Source organism: Oratosquilla oratoria, chromosome 26 (genome assembly GCF_046742065.1).
Source record: "Oratosquilla oratoria isolate Oo_2021 chromosome 26, ASM4674206v1, whole genome shotgun sequence".
In the NCBI taxonomy this organism is placed as follows: Eukaryota; Metazoa; Arthropoda; class Malacostraca; order Stomatopoda; family Squillidae; genus Oratosquilla; species Oratosquilla oratoria.
In genome coordinates this window covers 56572437-56579790 of record NC_134802.1, presented here as the reverse complement: position 1 = coordinate 56579790, position 7354 = coordinate 56572437, and the positions used below count along the sequence as shown (strand labels likewise).

The 7354-nt window shown below is 37.6% G+C and overlaps 1 protein-coding gene across 2 annotated transcripts in view; it reads left to right on the top strand.

The window, feature by feature from the left end:
* The first annotated feature begins 6445 nt into the window (after nucleotides 1–6445).
* Klp3A (kinesin-like protein 3A) overlaps nucleotides 6446–7354 on the top strand; it is a 36383-nt gene continuing 35474 nt past the window's right edge. Inside the window, exon 1 of one of the 2 annotated variants that reach the window (XM_076209891.1) lies at nucleotides 6446–6558. The gene's annotated coding sequence lies outside the window, so the exon portion shown is untranslated. Of the gene's footprint in view, nucleotides 6800–7354 lie in introns of both variants that reach the window. The other variant, XM_076209890.1, reaches the window with a different exon arrangement.

The following is a 7354-nucleotide window of genomic DNA, read 5'->3' as shown; positions in this document are numbered from 1 at the left end:
ACAATCTCCCCCTAGTTGCCAGATAACCTTACGGATGGGGATGAGAGGTTGTAAGGGACATGGAACTACCTAGTGTAGGGCTTATGACCCCTTGCAGTCCCTTCCGTTCTTATGTTCTTGTGTTCTTATCAAGAACATAATTTGTGAGAGATTTTAGTATGTTTAACGTTATCACACTGGGCTATTTTTCCTTCGATTTTTGGAGCAGATTTCAGCTTTCGGGGAAGGAATTTGGTGTCCTGGAGGTAAATAATTTTCCTCCAGCAAATCAACTGACAGGAATTTGACGGCGGAAAAAGTGCTGGAGGTTGGCGGTACCGCCGATGAATCGAAGGTTGAAGGAAAAATTGCCCAGTGTGATCACCACTTTACTTATCTTACTGACCGCACACCATCTTATTCAGCAGAGGAGGATTATCACACTGGGCACTTGTAGAGGATTAATCTAACAATATGAACATGGAAGAAGTTTATACCTCCAGCAGGAAATTTGAGGTGAAGTTCGAAGACAAAGAAAGAAATGGACGGGGTACTGGTACCGCGACTCTATGGCCCTGTTCACACTAGCGGTTTGAACCGCGCGAGAACCGCGGCGGTACCGCAGAGTCAAAGAAAAACTACGCGGTTGTATGTGAACGCCTCCATTGACTTCCACTGTAACTGAACCGCCACCGTTCAAACCGCGACGGTTGAAACTGTTGGTGTGAACAGTGAGAGGTACTGAGGATTTTATCAAAGACAAACCATAATTAGAGTATAAGAGATAATATTTTTCATCTACTGTTATATTTATCAAATGATTATTAATATAAAGAACAGCGTTCTCAATCTTTACGTTTGTAGGCCAGAAAGCATGGACATAGGCTGTAATATTACAAAATTTCATAATTACAAAACTATGAATTGGTGACAATTTTCTACCTTGTAATGGGTTATACTGTATGAAAACATGAACCCGTAATTGTCTTTTCATTTTTGCATGGGTCGTAGATTTGGTTATCTATTTTATCTGTTTATTTATTTATTCATTTTTAACTAGTGCTATGTTCATTTATTTAAATTCCTATTTATTTATTCATTTATTTATCTATCTATTTATTCATTTATTTAATTCTTTTTATTTATTTATTCATTTATTTGTTTATTTTTCTATTTTTATTCATTTATATATATTTATTCATTTATCTAATTTCTTATTTATTTGTTTATTTATTTATTTATCTATCTATTTTTTATTTACTTATGTATTATTTATTTATTATTTATTGATTATTTATCTATTTATTTATTTATTTATCTATTCATTTATTTACTTATCTATTATCTATTTATTAATCTATTTATTATTTATTTATAATTTATTTATTCATTTATCTATCTATTTATTTATTTATCTATTTGTTTAATTGCTTCCTCGAGTATGTATCTATTCTAGTTCTCCTATTGACATGTAGAATTCTAGGGCTACTTTATCGATCTTACCTGTAAGACTTTCTTTTAAGATTCAGTAACACTAAATTCTTTTGTTATGAGTAAATATAATGTTGGTGTGTCTTCACTTCCAAATCTTGGGACCTCTTAGACCCTCTGTGGTATCCACAGTGTCTATCATTACACATGCATCATCATCATCATCATCATCATCATCATCATCATCATCATCATCATCATCATCATCATCATCATCATCATCATCATCATCATCATCATCATCATCATCATCATCATCATCATCATCATCATCATCATCATCATCATCATCATCATCATCATCATCATCATCATCATCATCACCACCATTATCATCATCGTTGTTGTCGTCGTCGTCGTCGTCGTCGTTGCCGTCATCACCATCATCATTTTTATTATCATTATCATCATTATTATGATTATTATTATTATCATATTTTTTCGTTTTATTTGTTCACCACTCCTTCCAATTCACTCTTCCACAATTAAAGGCTCCCATCAGATATGTATAAATGTGCACGTGTGTGTGTGTGTGTGTGTGTGTGTGCGCGCGCGCGCGTGTGTGTTTGTGTGTGTGATTCACAATGGTCTTTGGATCACGTGTTGGACTCATGATCGACAGTTATTTCCCTTCCGGAAGAGAGCTCAGAGCTCGTATATGACCGATCTATGGGTAATGCTGTGATCTCACACGCACGCACGCACTCAACTCCCCGCCCACGAGAGTTGGAGTAACGACTCGCAGCGCAAGGATACTGAGATTATTCAGCCCTGGGCGGGATTCGAACCCGGACCTCCGTAATGGCAGCCGGGAACTCTACGAACTGCGCTACGAGTTGTATGTATGTGTGTGTGTGTGTGTGTGTGTGTGTGTGTGTGTGTGTGTGTGTGTGTGTATGTGTGTGTGTGTGTGTGTGTGTGTGTGTGTGTGTGTGTGTGTGTGTGTGTGTGTGTGTGTGTGTGTGTGTATTTCGATAAGTTTGCATATGTGGATGGACAAGTCCAACAGAATCTCTTTATATTTGTCCTCACTCAAGATCTTTGCCTTAAGTGGGGCATAGGCAACTGCAAATTTTCATGTAACATTTTTTTTTTCTCTCGATTGTTATTTTCGTATTTGTCATTTCAACCTGTTCTGTTCTATTCACCTCTCTATTGTCCTTCACCATTATCATCATTCCTCTTTACTGCTCTCTCTCTCTCTCTTCTCCGCAAATTACTTTTTTGTCAGAGTCTTCCCTACACATACACCCTAAAGTTCTGACATTTGTTTTCATTGACTACATTTCTTAGCATTACGTTTTTATACTTATTTGGTTAATATTATTTTGCCACTGTTAAAATGTTCATCTAATCTGTCTTAATCGCCTTGAATGCTTACATGATTTGACATCGACGGACAGAAAGACAGACAGACACACACACACACACTCGTATGTGTGTGTGTATATATATATATATATATATATATATTTTGTTAAATACAACAGCATTTTCACAACTATTAATTTTCTTTCTGATAATTGGTCTCGTTTCCGGAGGACGGTCAAATACAAGCCGGCCATAGTCTTCCATTTTGATTAACGTTTCGACAACATGAATGTTACAAATAAGTCTAACATAGTTTACACAGTTACATATTAAACACTGGCAGAAAAGTGCAGAGAACTTGGGATTATACACTGGCTAAGGGAGAGGCGTTCGGCGCGTTGACCTACGTGGGGTAACACGCCGAGAGGGAGGAGGGTGGTCAGGGGGGAATTAAGAGAGGGAGGGGGTATGGGTACAATTCGGGTCACCTCACTGGTGACGTGCGGATGGGAAGGATGTGGGGTCGGGAGACAGGATTTTCTCATACAACAAGCATTGAAAAGAGATATACTGGAAATCATATTGGATTGAATATTGATGGCAGGGGCTCGTTCCCTTATAAGGATAGCTTCCAGCATTTTCAATTCCTTTAATTTGTTGTATTGTGTGACTACCCTGGTATTATTGATGATGGTCTCCCTATCATATCAGCCTGATGGTGGAGTCGGATTGCCCCTTGGTGTAAATAGAGACACAACCTCCTGCTAAGATAACATTTCGTATAGGGGAGATAGAGAAACCTTAAGTGTCCAAGGAATCTTTACAAGCAAGACTGAGTGTGTAAAAGACATGAACTACTGGGACAGACTCAAGCACCTCAAAGACTGCTCACTTCAAAGGCGCAGAGAACGGCACCTGATTATTTACAAGCGGAAAATACTGGAGGTTCTCCTCCCCAACATTGGAGTGACAGTCGGCCATTAGAGGACGAGAGGGAGGTCTTGCTATGTTGAAGGAATAGCCAGCAGCACAAGGAGTAGCTTATCTCTAAAGCAAACTCCTTCACTAGAGCGGTCCCCAAGCTCTTCAAAAGTCTATCCAACCACATAAAGAACTCTACATCCTGAACAGTGAAAGTATTCGAAAGACGGTTGAATGCCTTCCTACAAGAAACTGAATAATAATACATACATATACCAAGGCTTTTTCCCCCTTCCAAGGGAGGTAGCCAAAAAGGGAAAGGCATAAAAACACTCCCACCCATTTCATCCCTAAATACACTCCACACCCCTCCCACCCTTCCTCTCATCTGAGCATCTCCTGGATGACGGGTCATCCCTGCACCCTGCCCATCGCCCTGGGTCAGAAGCAGTGTCGCAAGACACAGTACATCCACAGCGAGGCCGCTTCATTTAATCGGCGACCCCCTCTCCGTCCCCCTTTGCATATAAGGCGAGGACGGGGAGAAATCCCTTCGGGCTGCGTCAAAATTTACTCACACATACTACCCCACCCCCCACTTCCCCGCCCATTCCTCCTCATGCAGTCACAACATCATCCATATACAACCATTCTCCACTCACCTCTGTCTTCCGTCCTCTCCCTTCCTTCCTCAACAGACATTCCCCTCTTCCCCAAAGCCCTCTTCACCCCATCCATCCACCTCATCCTAGGACGTCCCCTCATGTTCACTCCCTCCACATCTGCCTTCCATACCTCTTTTACTAGTCTTTCTTCACTCATTCTTTCCATGTGTCCAAACCATCCTAATATTCTTTCATCAACCCTATCTCCCAAATCCTTTTTCACCCCTGTTCTCCTCCTCACCTCCTCATTTCTCACTCTATCTAGCCTAGTAACCCCCACCATACTTCTCAGACACCTCATCTCAAACACATTCAAACTCCTTCTCTCTTCTTCTCTTATGTTCCACGTTTCTGCCCCATACAGTGCTGTTGGCACAATCACTCCTTTATACGTTCCTCTTCGCATCCATTCCCAAATGTCTATTCCTCATTACACTCTTTAAACCACCAAGGCATTTACTCGCTTCTCTCAATCTACATTCTACCTCCACCTTCACTCCACCTTTTCCTGCTACACTTGCACCCAAGTATCTAAAACTATCCACTTCCTCCAGTCGCTCTCCCTTAATGTTCACTTCCAAGGAAGCTGGTGGCAGAGTTTGGGAGAGTATGTGATAGAAGAAAGCTAAAGATAAATGTGGGTAAAAGTAAGGTGATGAGATGTACAAGGGGTGAAAGTGGCAGTAGACTGGAATAATAATAATAATAATAATAATAATAATAATAATAATAATAATAATAATAACAATAATAATAATAATAATAATAATAATAATAATAATAATAATAAGAAGAAGAAGAAGAAGAAGAAGAAGAAGAAGAAGAAGAAGAAGAAGAAGAAGAAGAAGAAGAAGAAGAAGAAGTTTGGCAATGAATCAATATACATGAAGTGCAGATAATAAAAAGACCACATAGTTCGAAATAACAATCACGAATGCCGAGGATAACAAAAAAGCATATAAGCTTATTTCTATTTACACAAACAACATACGTAGGGGTTAAAGGGACCAAAGTCAGTCATGAATGATACCAATCGGTACATATATGACACATTAACATTATTATAGATTTGCTAATGCAACTAAAATGTTCGTAACACGTAGGATATTGAGACCAAAACTTGAGCACCATCACAGGATCATTGCATTATGTTTCAGGAACAACATAATGTAATGGTCCTTATTATGATGGTGCTCAAGTTTTGGTCTCAATACACTACGTGTTACGAACATTTTAGCTGTATTAGCAAATCTATAATAATGTTTATGTGTCATATGTGTACTGATTGGTATTATTCATGACTGTCTCTGGTCCCCTTAACACCCTTGTACAGTTTGTTGTCTGGGTAACTTGGAATAGAAAAACAAGAGACGTCTTCCACGGCATCGTATAGTAATCCGTGGCCCCAATACAAGCTGATGCATCGTATACCACTTTCCTGAGGGCAACATGGCCAGGGAAAAATCACCGGCAGTTCCAATAGCTGAGGCACATTCGATGAGATCTCCATAAGGTAACATAAAGTAAGGTAGTGTCAACTTCGGCCGCAACGACTCAGCGCCTTCTTGCATATGATAATCACCTCCGACGGTCCTTGTTCGTCTTTTTCTTTCTCAAATTCACAATATTTTCGAGTATAAATATTTAAAAAAAAAACTCTTCACTGAAAGGTATAATACTTAAGAACATGAACTTGTGAACTATCAACTGACAATGAGAATTGTAAATAATTTAACAAAACCTTTATAGAATGATAATCTGAGCTTTCAACTTTTAAAGATCATAGATGCTAAAAGATCTGATTAAATATTATTTTCACTTATATGTTATTTCTCTTTAATGAATCAAATATTTTTGTTCGCTAGAATAAAATCCTGAGATATCTGTTTGAGCTGAGGTTGTTAGTGGAGGGCAGAAAGTAAATAAAATATTTGCTATATCATTTTATAAAAGTTATCAAATTGGGGCTATATAGATAGCTACCATATTTTTAGTAAGATTTATTAAATTTCCACGGAAATTTTGCCATAACTGATTTAATATGATGTAATATTTTCTAATAAAGATTATAGTCTTTTAAACTACACTGTATAGACAACTGCGCATGCGTCGTTGCTCGAGTATCGTCCAATCAAAACTTCAGTACAAGAGAAAGGGCTGTCGTCAACAAATTTGAACTCTCATTGAACTTGCAAGTTAAAATAGGCTTTGTGTTTGGTGGTGTTGTATTTGTATATTGATCCATATGTTGTAAATACCTGTGGACGTTAGTATATGGTGGAGATGAATGCCATTTGTACATGAAAAGCCAGTCACACGGAAGTTTTACAGTTATTCCCAGTTGAAAGTTTGGGAATAGCCTGGCTGATACATACCGTACATGAATTAATACATCATCGTGAACACATTGTGATTTGATTTAAGATACACAGGTATGTAATGAGTAATAATTCAAATACTACTTTTATTCAATTACATTTTCATAGAAAAAAAATCCGCATTTGGCTCATAGGGCCCATGTAATGTTTATTTTCAGTCTTCTCTTTACAAGGAATTGCAAATCTTAATTTCTAACCATTGAATGTATTGGTATTCCTTTTACCAAATATAATATAGCTAGTACCAGTATCTTACCAGTATGATTTTGCGAGATTAATTGCACCTATTTGTGCTTATATGCTCGCCATGTTTTAACAGTTCATATGATATTGTGAAATTGTCATTGGTGTTTGAACATTTACATTATCATGATTATATCTTAATATTTCCTTTTTAACTTGTCTATTGTAGTCGAGATTACTACTGAATTTGGTAATTTATTCAAAGAGATGATCACTAAGGAAAGAATTTTCTTGTTTATATATATATATATATATACATATATATTGGAAATTGGTATGTAAGTTTTTTAAAGTTATAACACATTTGTAAAAGTTCACTATAAACCCGCTATTGGAGAAATAATAACGGAAAGTACAGGGAAACTA